General features: G+C 38.6%; 1 long non-coding RNA gene across 3 annotated transcripts in view; it reads left to right on the top strand.

Moving 5' to 3' along the window:
- Positions 1-14,683, top strand: part of LOC121671078 — a 121,433-nt gene that overhangs the window by 87,123 nt on the left and 19,627 nt on the right. For 2 of the 3 annotated variants that reach the window (XR_006018378.1, XR_006018376.1), the window contains exons 4-7: positions 5,118-5,325; positions 11,405-11,575; positions 12,210-12,306; positions 13,479-13,662. This is a non-coding gene — a long non-coding RNA (uncharacterized LOC121671078). Of the gene's footprint in view, positions 1-5,117; positions 5,326-9,911; positions 10,518-11,404; positions 11,576-12,209; positions 12,307-13,478; positions 13,663-14,683 lie in introns of those variants that run through there. The other variant, XR_006018377.1, reaches the window with a different exon arrangement.

Raw genomic sequence — 14,683 nt, 5'->3', positions numbered from 1 at the left:
CGTCATCTCTGGAGACTTTCAGATACAGTCTATATACTTTCTGAAAGTTATTTTTTGGCTGAACACAAGTAATGGGGGGTTCAATATCAGAGGTAATTGGATGGAATATAAGTATCTGAAACAAAAACTCAGTGTAGATGAACTAATCTCTTCTCCTGGCCTTAAATGTATGAAAATATAGATTGCTTTACTGCAATGTGTTTGTTTCATACACCTAATTGGTTTTCTTTCAGGGCTCAAAAAGCTTTAGTCACTGCAGCTTGCATCACTAACCTTTAAGAATTCAAAACAATGCTCTTTACTGCTTGCTGAATTGTCACACAGTATATGTCTCTAAATCCATCTGAATGTGCAATTTCCAACTCCTGATTAGCACCAGGAGCCCAGTCAAGGATGACAGAACAGCATCCAATTTTGTTGATCTCTACTACAATTACAACAGTCAAAAGCTGCATAAGGGCCATCCTACATCTTAAATCTTTTGAGGAAAAACTGCTTGAAAACATGTTATATCACAGGGGTTATTGATGGGAGTAGGGTGATTGACAGGAAATTCTGAAAAACCCAAACCTTTCTAGGATGAATTACAGCACAAATATGTAACCCACAAAGAATGGACTGACTTCAGTGTCAATCTTTGTGGATGGATTCCCCACAAATCACTGGGTAGAAAGTGCCACCAGACGTTTGCAGTAGCTCCAATCCCAGAGCAAGATGCTTTCTTGATTCCAAGGACACAGTGCATATATTGATTTAACTTTTCCATATTCTGCCTGAGCGAGTCAGAAATTGCACTGAGTTGGATGTGTGACAGTGAGAGTGTTCAGACAAATTGGTGGGGTGGGGTTACACCATAAACTCTCTGTGTCCAAAATGCCCTATCAAGGAGCTCAGAGGATTGTTTTCTGAGGAGTGTCAGCTATGGCTGCAGTGCTGGTTTAATACAAAAATGTGTGCACCTACTCTGCCCTAACCCCCGCTCTTCTTCCTTACGCCCTGTTGAATTTACCTCCATCAGCTCTTCCAGAATGTGATTCCCCTCTCCCAAACACTTTTTGGTTTGATTCACTTTGTCTCGTCGGGTGTTTATCTTCTTCCTATTTCTGATTGCCACTGATGTCCTTTCTCCTAGAAGATATATTCATCTATTCATATATTCGCTATTTTTTCAGATTTTATTTATGTCGGGTCAGGAGAAAAATATAATAAATTACTGTGACTGTGGAGTGCTCACAGGAATAAATTGTCAAAGACTTTTAATAAAATTATGCTCTCTTCTAAGCTAGGGTCTTTGTAAACAAAGGCATTATACAGAATAAAGCTTTCCTGCCTAAGCTCTGATGACAGGTCTTGAGAATGCCATGCTTTGGTTACTCCATACTTAAACATGGATAGATGATTGACAATTGGCTTCTCACAAGCCCCGTGTGTCTGTAAGGACCTTTTCCTTGTCAATGTTGCTTTCAGCCCTAACTCCATGGACTCATTGCTCCTGATCCAGATTTTGTCCCAGTCAAGACAATGTGAAGAAGAGGGAAAAATGCCAGCAGTGCTTTACTCCCCCAAAACAATTCCCCTTGAAAAGTAGAGCTGTAAAAAAAAAAAAAAAAAAAAGAAATTCAATCTATCAATCCTCACTAATCTGACCCTTCAATCCCAACCCAATCCACTGTGTGGGGGTGACCTTCCACTGGTCGAACTCCTGAAGTTCAGAGCAAGTGTCCTCAGGTTCCAGTTGTCTTGCATGTTTGAATCTCAGTTCACCTGAGAGTGCAGTTAATTTTTTAAGCTCTTCATTAGTTTGATTCCTAGCTCACACATCTTGTTGCAAATTGAATGCATTATCTCCTTTTTTCACCACATGCTATTATCTAGGTACTTCTTGGGTAAGAAATTGTCTCTATTAGCATTTCTGTCATGCAGAACAGGCATTCTGTCAGTGTTGGCAGCTCTTTTTTACTACAGGTCTCAAATGTGAATTGAATTTTATATAAATTTCATGCTGTGACTTAAATTATCTCCCTTGAAGAACGACTACCTGTAACACTCCTTTTAGTGGAGAGTCCTCAAAGAATCCCACCTATGGGACTCATAGTGGAGTTAAAAATCAAGAAGCAGGTTTTAGGTGAAAGAACATTTTATCCAAAGCATTTGTCACAGTAATTTCAGCTGTTTCCACCTTAAGGAGGAAGGCTTGCTATGATTTTTTAGAGTTCCAGGTTCTTCTGCTGTTCTACATTCCTAAATATCAATTCCCAGGTGTGAAACTTGGCACTAAGTTGTTAAATCCTTCAGCTTTTAAAGCTTCTTCAAAATACCCTTCACATGTAAGGAAGCATAATTTTGGAAATCCTATCAGCAGCACATATGGTGTGCTGACTGTAGTTTTTATACCTCAAACGCCCACAGAAGACATGGGAGAAGCCCAGGAGAACCTTACATGGATTTTTAGTGCTGTCCAGAATTTCCCCCACAGAGAATTGGTGGTATCACACCACAGACACCCTTTAATAGTTTTGTTCCCAGAAATCCCTCTTTTGAAAATTAACAAAGGCTAATAACTTCTGTCTCCTCTTTCCTGTAGAGGAAGGAAACTGAAAAAGCAGTTGGAGGTTTGTGCACTACAAAATGATAGCATAGGAGCATTTTGAAAAACGTTTTTAAAAAAGCTTTTATCATGTTAACTGGTACAGCATCCAGCACAGAGTCAAAATCATGCTCCCTGTTAAAGAGAATTAACTTAATTCATTTTCATGTTGTGACCTGCAACAGTTTAATTTACCTGAGAGCATTCTTCCTGTTAATACAGGCTGGATGGAAACATGATAACTTCAGGTTAAGTTAAGTGTCTGATTTGTGATGCAGTTTACCTCTGCAATGACTGCACTGTTCAAATTAATTAATACCAGATCATTATCTTTAGATGGCAGGCAGATGTTGAGGTTATGGTGTTTGTGAGCCCTAAGCCTGTTTTTTTTTTTCTGGGCAGATCACCAGCAGTTGCTGTATAAATTGGAGAGCCAAGGTCTAGGCCTTCTGGCAATCAATTGGTTTTGTAATTATCTTAGTAATAGTTCTCAATTATTATTCAGTAAAGGTCGTCTTTCTTCTGTTAATGGGTCACAACACCCCTAGGGATCCAGAGATGGGCCAGTTCTCCTTTTTATCATGTAAATAACTTGCCATCTGTGTGCCACCAGGTTCATCTAAGGCAGTTCTGAAAACACTGACTATTAATATCAAAGCTGCAGATTCTGACAGGATTGTAGAATTGTTTTTAGATGTTTTTAAAGCTGGGCTTTTTTTCCTAAAATTTTCAAGACTCTTATTAAATGCTGTGGACAGCTTAGTGGCAATTCTCTTCAAGTAATACAAAGATTAAAAATACAAACTTTTTTTTTTTTTAACTAGATCACGTGTAATCTACTTGTTTATCTCTAACATATATCTTCTACTTTATTCACAAATTATGATGTTTGGAACACATGTTGAAAATACTTTTCCTTTGAAAATAGCCACAATCTGCAATGTTAACATTCAGACAGGTTACTGATGCACATGGAAAATTTCCCAAATATTGAAATGTTTAAATATTTCCAAGTCCGTTATTTTGAAATCATATTTCATCCTTTTAGTATTTTTATTAATGTGCTATTCAATATAACTCCTGTTATATTCATTCAGTAATATTTTGGGTTTTCACTACTGTAACACTGGCTGGTACAGTACTCTGCCTTTCCTTCCAGTGGCATTAGTAGTTAACAAACCCTGATACCCTTTTTTCCACCCCATCATTATGACCTGCCTGCCTTTATTTCTGTCCCATTGTATTTATTTCTGCCATGTGATTGCCTGGGGGAAGTTAGATTACCAACCAAAGTTATTGGACTTGAACAGAACTTTTTAATTCCCTTCTCTACATCATGTTTACATTGCAGGCTGTGCTGACAATGAATAAAATGAAAAAGTTAACAAAACTGATAAAGTCATCATTTGCTTCTACTCTGTTGCAATAGCCATGCTGTAATTGGTGCTGTTTCATATAAAATTACCATATAAATTGTGCCATCCAAAGCTGCAACATAAGGAGTAACAGTATTTACAATAAATGGCAAATCCCTGTTAATTATTGATAGCTTAATAAACACACCATTATAATTCAGTCTTATTATTCATTATCAGTAATAACTCTTATTTACTATTCATTGTGTAAGGATCAATTATGATTAACTGTTCTAAAAATGAATAGTCCACATGAATGTTTCTGTTTTCAGGGCTTTTTCCATTGAAGGAAAGGCTTTCCGTATTAAAATGCTCTGTTCAACAGGACAGAACATGGCTGTACCTGACGAGCTTACAGACACCAGTATCCTGATCCTGGTGTCTGTGAAAAGCTGCTATGAGCTCTGTCAGAGACACTGGATGATTTTGCTTCTTTGGAGGCCATTACTTGGCCCAAAAGTAGTTGACTTATGACCTTGGATGTTCTTGGCCTTCTTGGCCACCTGGGCAAAGAGCAGTTTACCTTTAATAGTAATGAAGTTTTGCTTTACTGCTTAGCAATGTCAGAGAGCTCTTTTTAAAATAAACTCAGCCAAAAATTCATTGAGGCATCATCATAAATCCCAGTGGCTTCAAAACTTAATTTTGCTGGGGAAGGAGGCTGAATTCCAGGCATTACAATGACAGTGTGTCCTTGTGTGGATCTGCAGAGCGACCATCACGTGTACTGTGAATGACGATGTCTTCTCCAGAAATGCTCCATTTATTGAGCCCTTGGTCTCGTAGTATTTTTTAAATAGATGCAATCAGCCCAGTCTTTCTAGGCTGTATTGCCAGAGTCAGGACTTTTACCTTCTGGTGTTGGTAGTGTCACTGCAGGCTGTAGGAAGGACAGGACTAGAAGTATTTGAAGCCAGCACTATTCCCTTTTTCTACGAGGCTTTTGATTTTCAGACCTCTCTTCCAAGCATAACTCAACTGCCAATTGTCACTAAGAAACAGCACTAGAGAACATTGATTTCTCACAATGCAGACCAAATTCTTTCCTTCTTTGTTTCAGTTTTTATTTTTCTGACCAGACTTTGGCTAATATTTGGCTTTGTCACTCGTTTCAGGTTTTTCATGCGCAGGTAACTCCACCATATCTCCTGTTAGATGTTAAATGCTGCAAATTCCATCTGTTATGAAGTGCAGAGACCATCAATCACTGTCCACCAGTGCTCCTGGAGTGTGCCCTAAGCGTGGCACACTTGGAAGTGCCCTGAAGTTTTCACAGTGACTTTAGTTGAACACAGGGCAGGAGAATGATCACTGTGTGCCAAGGTAAGGCCTTCCTTCAGATCTGACTGGATTTCCCACTGATTTATCAGTGGGGGTTTAAAGTACACTGTCTGCAGGCAGCATTCTTGAGTTATCCAGAGTTTCTTGGCACAGAGGAGTTTCTGCATATCCACTTTTTGTTTGACAAGGGTTCTCCACTGTCTTTCCCCAACTGCCCACTTCAGAATTTAAAATATCTGTAAAATGCTCTGTATTTTTCCATGATGTGCCAGTTCTCACCAGCTGTGATTTTCCAATACAGTGATGCACTATAAGGCAGCCAACTGACTTGTAAAAGGATATGAGTCTGTGTGCCAAGGAGAATTTAGCATAATGATTCAACTGCAAATATAAAACACAATTTCAAAGAAGGAAGAGAAGAAATTCAAAATGTATATAAACGTGATATGTGTAAATATTTTTTATTTTGTTTCAACTAACATCTTACTCTGCCATGTGTATGGCATCTAAGACACACCGAACATTTTTAGCATGTAAGAAATAATTCATTTAGTTTATGGACACAAAGCAGTGTATAAACCATGTAGCTAAATAAATGCTTTGTTTCCAATTCTTACATGCATTCCACTGTGACATATCTGGAATTATTCCAGAAAGTGTTTTCAAGAGAAGTCCTGCCAGCAGAATGAAGTTACAGCAGAAGCCTTGGGTAACTCGTGGCACCTCTGTCAGCGCAGATGCTGTAGTGCAGGAGGAGTGTGGGTTAACACCATGCATGTGCCTCATGTTCACACCTTTCCTCAAGCTGTGCAAGGCCATACCAAAGTGTCACTGCCTAAGCACTGCTGCCATTGCCCAGGCGAGGAGTCTCACAGGCTTGGCTGCACAAGCCACACCTTCGTATTCAGGCTTTGACACATCTTAAACAAGAGCAGAATTGCTCTCTCTTTAACTGGTCAGTAGCCCTTTGCACGGCATCCTTAGGCAGCTCTCCCAACTCCCCATGAGGTAATTAAATATTGATCTTGCCCCTTTTACAGATGAAGGAAATACTCATGCTGTGTTTCAAGAAAAGATCATTTTTTTGTGGTGTCATGGCTCAACTCCAGCCAGCAACTCAGTTTCACAGATCCTCTTCTCACTGCTCCCCAGTGGGATTGAGGAAAGAATCAGAAAAGTAACAGGGAGAAAACATGCAGGTTGAGATAAAGAGAGTTTAATAAGGAGAATAAAAGCACACAAGCAAAGCAAAATGTGGAATTCATTCCCCATTTCTCATGTCCAGGCAGGTGTTCAGACCTCCTCAGGAAAGCTGGGCTCCATCACTGCTAAGGCTGGCTTGGGGAGGCAAACCATCATTCTGAATGTGCCCCCTTGCTGCTTCTCCCTCAGCTGAGCATGACACCATGGGGTATGGGACACCCTTGGGTCAGTTGTGGTCAGCTGTCCCAGCTGTATCCCCTCCCAAATCCTTGCGCCCCCAGCCCCCTTGCTGCTGGAGAGGGTGAGGAGCAGAAAAGGCCCTCGTAGTGTAAGTGCTGCTCAGCCATACCTAAAACGTTCCTGTGCTATCAACACTTTCCAGCAAAAATCCAACACAGCCCCATGTTAGCTCTGTGAGGAAAATTAGCTCTATCCCAGGCAAAAGCAGGACACACAGTCTGTTAATCTAATTGATATAATTTTCCAATTAAGGTACAATTAATGTAAAATGCACTATAAATACTAGGTAGGAGTGAAACTGTGACCATCTACTGTTGTTGAAAATGTTCTATGAGCTCCATTATGCCATTGTAAAATAATTCTCTAAATGTCAGTGATGTGAGGAGCACAAACAAGAAGTTGCTGTTATTAGACCTGCTTTTATTATGCAGCCTAACTGAGAGCAGTATTGTGTTTAAGAATAAGCAGGGAAGTAAAAAATTAGGGATTTTGATCACAGAGAAATGTGCTTTACCATGTGCTGTAAATATTACTGAGGCAGCAGCATGCCTGCTTTTCAGAAGCCAGAAAATGAACCAAACAAAGGGAGGAATATCATGAATCGTAATTTGCTGAGAATGCAAGCTATTCAATGTATTTTGTCTTTTCTTTTTAATTTTATTCCTTTATTTTGTTTTTAAGTAAGGTAATATACATATTTTGATCGCTTTGCTGGAACCTCAAAATACGGAAATATAGCACCAATGAGGCTTGAAACCTCCATCAAACGCCTGCTGAAAAGTGTCTGTTGCTGGCACAACTGCAAGATCTTTTGCTATTTTTTCAACTAACATGTGCAGCATTTCCCACCTAGAGCAGGAAATGGTGGCTGCTTGCATAAACATATATTTAAGGCTTAAAAGAGCCAACTTGGAAGTTAGTCCAGCTGTTGGTGGTTATAGAGGAACGAGCATGTCGGGAGAGAAGCTGCCTGTTCATCAGCTCACTGTGGCAAATTTGCCTTTGAATTCAGCAAGGCAATAGTTAACCTCTCACTCCCGTTGCAGCTAAAATACAGCTCTGGTGCAGTGCATTTCTGCACCATCCTCCACGTTGCCTTTTGTGTACGGTATAATTATCAGCTTCATTATAATAACTCTTGCATTTAAGTATTATACTTACCCGAGGGCAACCTGGGAGATTTTATATCTGCAAGCCCCATTTCATCCTTCTGTAATAAAACTCTACACAGAACATAGGGTGGCACCAGGCAAACATCAGAATGTCTAATAGTTAAAGGATAAAGGATGAAGACTGTGATATACTCTTGCAGAGAAATGAAGACTGGTAGATTGAAGGCAACTAAACTAGTTAAGCCCAATATATAATTATTTGGCAATTTAAAGACTAGATATTCAATAAATATTTGCTTACTTATCAGATTAAACAATAAATAAATTAGTCTTCATAACAGAGGAATGATAAAAAGTTTTTTCTTTAATTTCACATTCCCACTTAAGATTTTCATATAAGCAGATTTTGATAACCTGGGAATGCAGAACTGTGCAAGCTGTGGGAAAATAGCAGCACCAAGGAAGTTATATTTTAGTTTTTCACCACAGAGATAAGTTCAATAATCAGGTCAGCTTTCCTAGGAGAAAAGAAAGCAAATAAACCAATAAACGCAGCCTCCCACCTGAACTTAATTTGATGCAGATGAATGAAATATCAGCAGGCTTTTGGACCTAAGTGAAAGGCAATACTTTTTGTTGGGAGATAATTTTTTGTTATTTTACACTTCTAAGATTTGAAACCTGCCTGAAAAATTGAACTCAAATATAGGTCTTAGTTTTTAAAATTATGTTTTTCTTTTATATGAACACAGGAAGCTTGGGATTATCTAATTTTATTGCTTTTGTGATTGTAGGAAAGAAAAATCTGTAACTTTATGTGCTATATTCCTGTGCCACATACTAGATTAATAGCAGCAGAAGGTCATTATCCAGGCTAAATTTTAACCCATTCCCAGTGCAGTCCTTTGGGCCTGTCTCACTGGGGACACTCCTGTAATGTATCACATTCATTTGAATATAAACCTCTTGTTTTAATGATGTTGTCTTCTTAAACCATGAGTTGTAGAGCTGCTGAATATCAAACATTGTTCAGTACACCCTGATGTAAAATATTTCCCTCTCTGGTAGCTGTGCCACATAACAAGTGTTCGAAAATCGCATGGATGTGGTGCTAAGGCAAAGGGTTTAGTGGTGGACCTGGTCCTGTAAGGTTAATAACTGGACTTGGTGACCTTAGAGGTCTTTTCCAAGCTTAATGACTCAATGATTCTCATCTGGAATCTGCACATGCACCTTCCCAGGCAGCTGAATACAGAACTTGTGCTTTTCCAGCCCCTGTGTGCCTGTCTCTACTTCTCCCTCTCTTTTCAGCTAAAGTGGCTTTCCCTGGGTGAACTGTCAAGGAGAGTGGGGTCCCCAGTTCTGCTGCCCTCTGGATGGCTCCTCTGCTCTCATCTCAGAGCAAAGGCAGCCATCCCTGCGAGCCCCAGGTTTTGAGGGAAACCAAGGAGGTAACAGAGACCATGGCATTAGGGGCAAGTGAGGGCTGAGGTGAAGAACTTCAATGGCAGTAACTCTGCTAGCGGGGAGACCAGGAGCTGGAGGAAGAGGAAAAGCACAGAGGAGTTATTTTATTCTGAAAACCCACTTATTGCATGTACAAAAGGTGCAGTTAGTATCATAACACTTGGATATGTTGTGGTATATTTTCTAATATTCATAGTGGGAAAGAATCAAACTAATCCCCGTTCAGTCCTGGCAGTATGGAAGTGCCTCCAGCAGCCAGTGCAAGGGACTGAGGATGGAAACAGCAAAAAGCCTTAAAATGCCTCTCTAACCCTGTAATGAGCTCATCCAGTGGCCCAAGCCTTTCTAGGAAGGCAGGTACACCCAGCACTCGGCACACTGGATGCCATGGCTGGCTGCACTTGCTGTGGGAGCTTCATAACACTGACAAATGGCCTGGGGGATTTCGTTAACCAGGAGCATGAATGATAGCAGAGCTAATGCACACTCTCAAACACTCTGTGCTGTATTTTGGGGTTTTTAGTGGTGTAGCCAAAGTGTAAAATTGGATGCAGGGCTTTTAAATCTTCCCAATAAAGGGAAAACGTTGTCTGAAGCCATGGAAGCTTCATATCCACTGGCATAGCAACTAATGCAGTTTGCTTCTGAAGTACTGCCCTGAAGTATCTTTAGATACTCAGATATAAAATGTAAGTACGTAACCTGCTGTAAAAAGCTACAGCAGTGCCCTTGGCAAGCTTCCCTGGCCTGTGGAGGGTAATTACAAGTGGAACACAAACACAGCTCCAAAATTGACCTCATTAGATGTCCAGCTTATTCTCATACAAATGCTGTGACATCTACCCATTGTTATAAGAGTACTTGTGGTATCTTGATGGAGAATTTTGTAACCTAATCAGAGCTCACTTGGCAAAAAATAAAAAAAAAAAGGAGAAGATACTTTTCCCATCAGTTCCAAGAAGGATTTAGACCCGTACACAGCCCTGCCAGGCCCCAATTTCAGACTGCTCTTATCCTCCAAGTCAGGAGTGCGGCTGGAGAGGTGAGTAAACCAGAAGGATCAGCTTGTTCTGGATGGAAACATGTCTACAGCAAAGGCCAGCTTGGAAATACAGCTTTGTGTTTCAGCCAAAAATCAGACAGAAATGGTCACAGCTGAAATGTTACATCAGGCCCTGGTAACTGTCACAGCAAACCACACAGCTGCCTCAGGTAAAATTGTGAATGTTCCTGTCTCCTTCTCATCAGTGCTATGGTTCCTGCAAGTGCCACATGTGAAAAGAAAAAAGAAAACATCTGCATTTTTAAGATGCTTTCACAATGTTTTAAGATAATTTTGTGATTGGGGTTTTTTAGGCATTTACCTATGCTTTTAATGGAATTATGGGATTTATGTTGTTAGATCACCCTCTTTGACCACATCAAATGATCTTTATCATGGCTAATGCTAGGCTAGTCAGAAATGTTTAGCAGCAATGGCTTGTGCTAGAATCATGAGTTCCCAAATATTCTCTGGAAATACAGATGTTCTGATAAAAACTTTAAAGCAGCTAGGTTGCTTTAAGGACTTTAATAAGGAGTTTATAAGAGAAGATTATGGAGAAGAGGGAAAACAGATCCAACAAATAATCAGCTCAGGTGTGGATGAATGAGATTCAGGCATCATTTCTGCAGACAGAGTTTTGGCACATATGCAGAGAAAGAAAATATAATTCTACATTACAAAAATTATTGGACAAGAAAATGAGCAATTTTATACAGATTTACCATTTAAAAATTGAGGTGAAATATTTGTAGTTAAACATTTATGTAAATGAAAGCTGTGTATGTATCTCTGTACAAATGATGAAGGTGACCCTGATTTAAGTCATTCCCAAAAAAAAAGAAAAAAGGAACATTTAAATATGTAAATCAGAGATGACCTAAGTTTAGGGAGGGTTATCAAAAATGTCTGTTATCTTTGAACATGAACATATGCTCACTATGCTAATTCTGTAGGCTCCTTAGATCAAATGCTGGCATATTTCAGTGTTTTGCATTGCTTTAAATTTTGACTTCAGATTTCATCCACAGTTTTCTTTTTTTTTTTTTTTTGTAAGTTTTTTTCCCCAATCACCAAATGCCAAAGTGAGAAGAACCACATGAAGGGAGAAATTTTCCTGTGTTTCTCTGTTAGACTTGAGAAGTTGCATCTTGCTGAACACTGCACTGAAAACAGTCCAGAAGAATATGAGACCAGAACCTGACAACTCCATAATTCATAAGCAAATGTAATGTATCACAGAGCATAAACTTTATTTAAATTTCCCTTAAAATGCATGCCTTTTAAATGGCTAAGAGCAGAGAGCCCCATATTTTCAAATAGATTGGTGGCTCAAGGTTGCTGGTGTCTATATGTACTTGAAGTCTTTGTTTAAAGAGATGATATTTGTCACAAAAGAAAACTATGATTTCATGTATTGAAAAAAATTCCTTAGTTCCTGATGGTCCAAGAAAATTTCCTGCAGGTTTCTTTCTGAAAACTTACTGAAATACGATGAGAAGATGAAGTTTGACTGCAGCTTTAAAAATCTCATTACCATTTGGGGGGTTTTTTTTGAGATGACTTTGTTAGCAGTTTATATTTTCATTTCTAACATAATCCACAAAACATTTTCTTATTGGTTTAAGCACTTGCATCTTCATTTCTTGTGCCCCCCAAGAGCTCTTTTGTTAAGGTGTAAATATGTTCCTAAAATAATGAAAATGCCATTATCACCCTTTTTTTCATTTAGCTGCCCAGGAAGGGAACTGAAAAGGCATTTAGCTAAAAGCATACTTTTAGTATAAATAGATAACATTAACACTGCAGATCATTAGTCTGGTTGTTCTCTTATATGCTCTCCCTTGAATTTTGTTTACCAGAATACAGTGTGAGATAAATGGCAGGCACGTCTGTGAAGAGAACTGGAAGTTTTCACTCATTGCTCACCTCTCTCTCGGCACTGAGCTGATCCACAGAGTGAGTATTCATTATATCCTTATCTCCAAGCTGAGGAACAGCCCTGTCTGAATCCTGTATGGCTGAATCCCAGCAGAAAAGAACAGGTGACTTAGTACTAAGTGATATTGTAAAACTGCTGCCTTGTGTTTGAAGAATAGAAACCACAGGAGGTTCTAAATGTTGTAGCATGAATCCCCAAACTCTTTATTTTTTACAGAGTGGTTGCATTGTCCACACTCTGTTCTTGGAATGTTCCACAATACCTGCAATGATACATTTTGGGAAATGGTAAAAACCCTGGAACAAAGTTGTAAAAAGATGTCAAAATATTTTACTTAAGAAAAAATGTTCTGATTTTTTCATACTTTTTGAGACTATGGTATTTTGACTTTTTGGTAGAAAAGATTTAAAATATTTGCACTTTGAATGAAATGACTAATAGGGATTTTATATGTGTAAGTATCCATTGCTTCCCTAGGTAAACTGTCCTGCTGGCTACCTCTCTGTAACATACTCCTTTGAATTTGAATTTGTTAGCATTAGCTTCTAGCCATTGCATGAAACCAAACTATATCCTACCCTTTATACCAACCATAAAAATGAACATTAGTCTAAAAATTTTACAAGAGTTTGCAAAATCAGCCAGGCTACTGGTTATTGTGGTGGTGTTTCAAATTTGAAAGCATTTACAAGTAATTTTGATATCAAAGGCAATGGCTATTAGGAGCTATGGTGAAGTTTGGCCTCGTAGGGCAGTCTTGTTACCAACCCACATGCAAATGAAATAAAGCAAACAAGCCTCAGCATCTCCAGTTAAAAAACTCAACTCTGATGTTCTGTTGTCCTTTAAAACAATTCAGCAATGCCCCTCTAGCAGAGGGCTGGGTATTTTTTGGTCAGCTAAGGGCCAGTCAATGTTCTTTGACTCAGGTTGTACTCTAATCTTGGGTGCTTTATGAATTTAAAGAGACCTGAGGGAGATTTGTGGAAAATGACTTGGCATTTTTCCATTACTGCTAATAGCATTAGAAAAGTGATGAATTGTCACTGGAGGTTTTGATATTTCCTAATAAAGAAGACAGTCTGCAAGCAATACTTGCAACCAGCTGTTGCTATTTATGGTGCAACTCCATTTAGTTTAAGAGCTGTTTGTTTTTCAGCACTCAGAGCCTCCACTATCTTTTTTACAGGCTGATCCATCCAGGTTTGTCATCCTTCCTGTATCCAGCAGTTGCTTTTGGAGTCAGAAGCTGCAGGAGACAGAGTTGGGATGTATGTTCACGTTTCATATAAAAAGGAAAAAGCAAAGCAGGAAGGAGAATTGTCACAGGTTTCTTAGCCTCAAATACTTGTTAAACTGACTAAGCTATTTGGGTAAGTGACATTTGTCCAGGTGATTGCTCCCAAGCTGAGGGTCCTGTAATCTGAGGGTCAGTGCAGTCAGTGATGAGAAGGTTCAGTTGTATTATTTTATGGTCTCTGCTTACAGCAGATACAATGTTGCCCCTCATTTACTCATCATGTAACACTTAAATAGTTTGCTAAATAATGTGGCTGCATGTCCAAAGTTTCTCACAAAACCAGAATTTCATGAGACTTGAATAATTTTCATTATCATGTTTTGTTCACTGGTAATAGATATGACGAGAAGGAGGAGATTTATACCTTTTCCCCGTCTGTGAGAAAGAGCTAAACTAATGTATGTATACTGGGTCAAAAACCTTTTGAATTACACCTTTCTTGGTTAAAATAACAAAATCTAGTGTGTTAAATCCCTGACATTTATGAAAAAAAAAGTATATTGAATTTTCTTCACCCAAAGCCACTTGTTTCCAAATTTTCAAAGCATTTCATTTGAAAACTTTCTAAGGACATTCCAAATTTCATTTTAATTTTAAGCTAATTAAGTAATAATGTTTCCAGAGAAAAATAGTCGTATCAAATGAATTATTTTAAGTTTTTATAATAAACATAGGTTATTTCATGTGTTACCTCACATTGGACTGGGAAATTTCTTTCCATTTATTCCTTATTTTTAAAAAGTGGTGTGAATGTGGTGATGTTAAACAAGTCAGAGCATTATTTTTAATAACAGAGTGTGTTATTATTCAATGGAAGTGCCAAGAATATATGTTCCTCACAAAAAACAAAACTAAACAGTAAACAAAGGATATTTCTAAACATTCATCTGTGGACAATTAGCTGGTTTTGGTGTTTAAATTGCACTGACAGTCCTTGTCCAAATAAAAAATGGTGTATGTTTAGACATAACCTAACCTATGGAAAAAAATTGGAAATACTCTATGACCACAGAAGAGTTAACACTTTACCTTGCTGACACTCCCTTAATACCAGGTAGTGTGTCTTGATAGAAATTGATCCTTTGGTAAGGCTA

Source organism: Corvus kubaryi, unplaced genomic scaffold (genome assembly GCF_017639235.1).
Source record: "Corvus kubaryi isolate FWS band 111438036 unplaced genomic scaffold, C.kubaryi_AGA036_p1.0 37397, whole genome shotgun sequence".
Lineage (NCBI taxonomy): Eukaryota > Metazoa > Chordata > Aves > Passeriformes > Corvidae > Corvus > Corvus kubaryi.
This window is presented reverse-complemented; position numbering and strand designations above follow the sequence as displayed.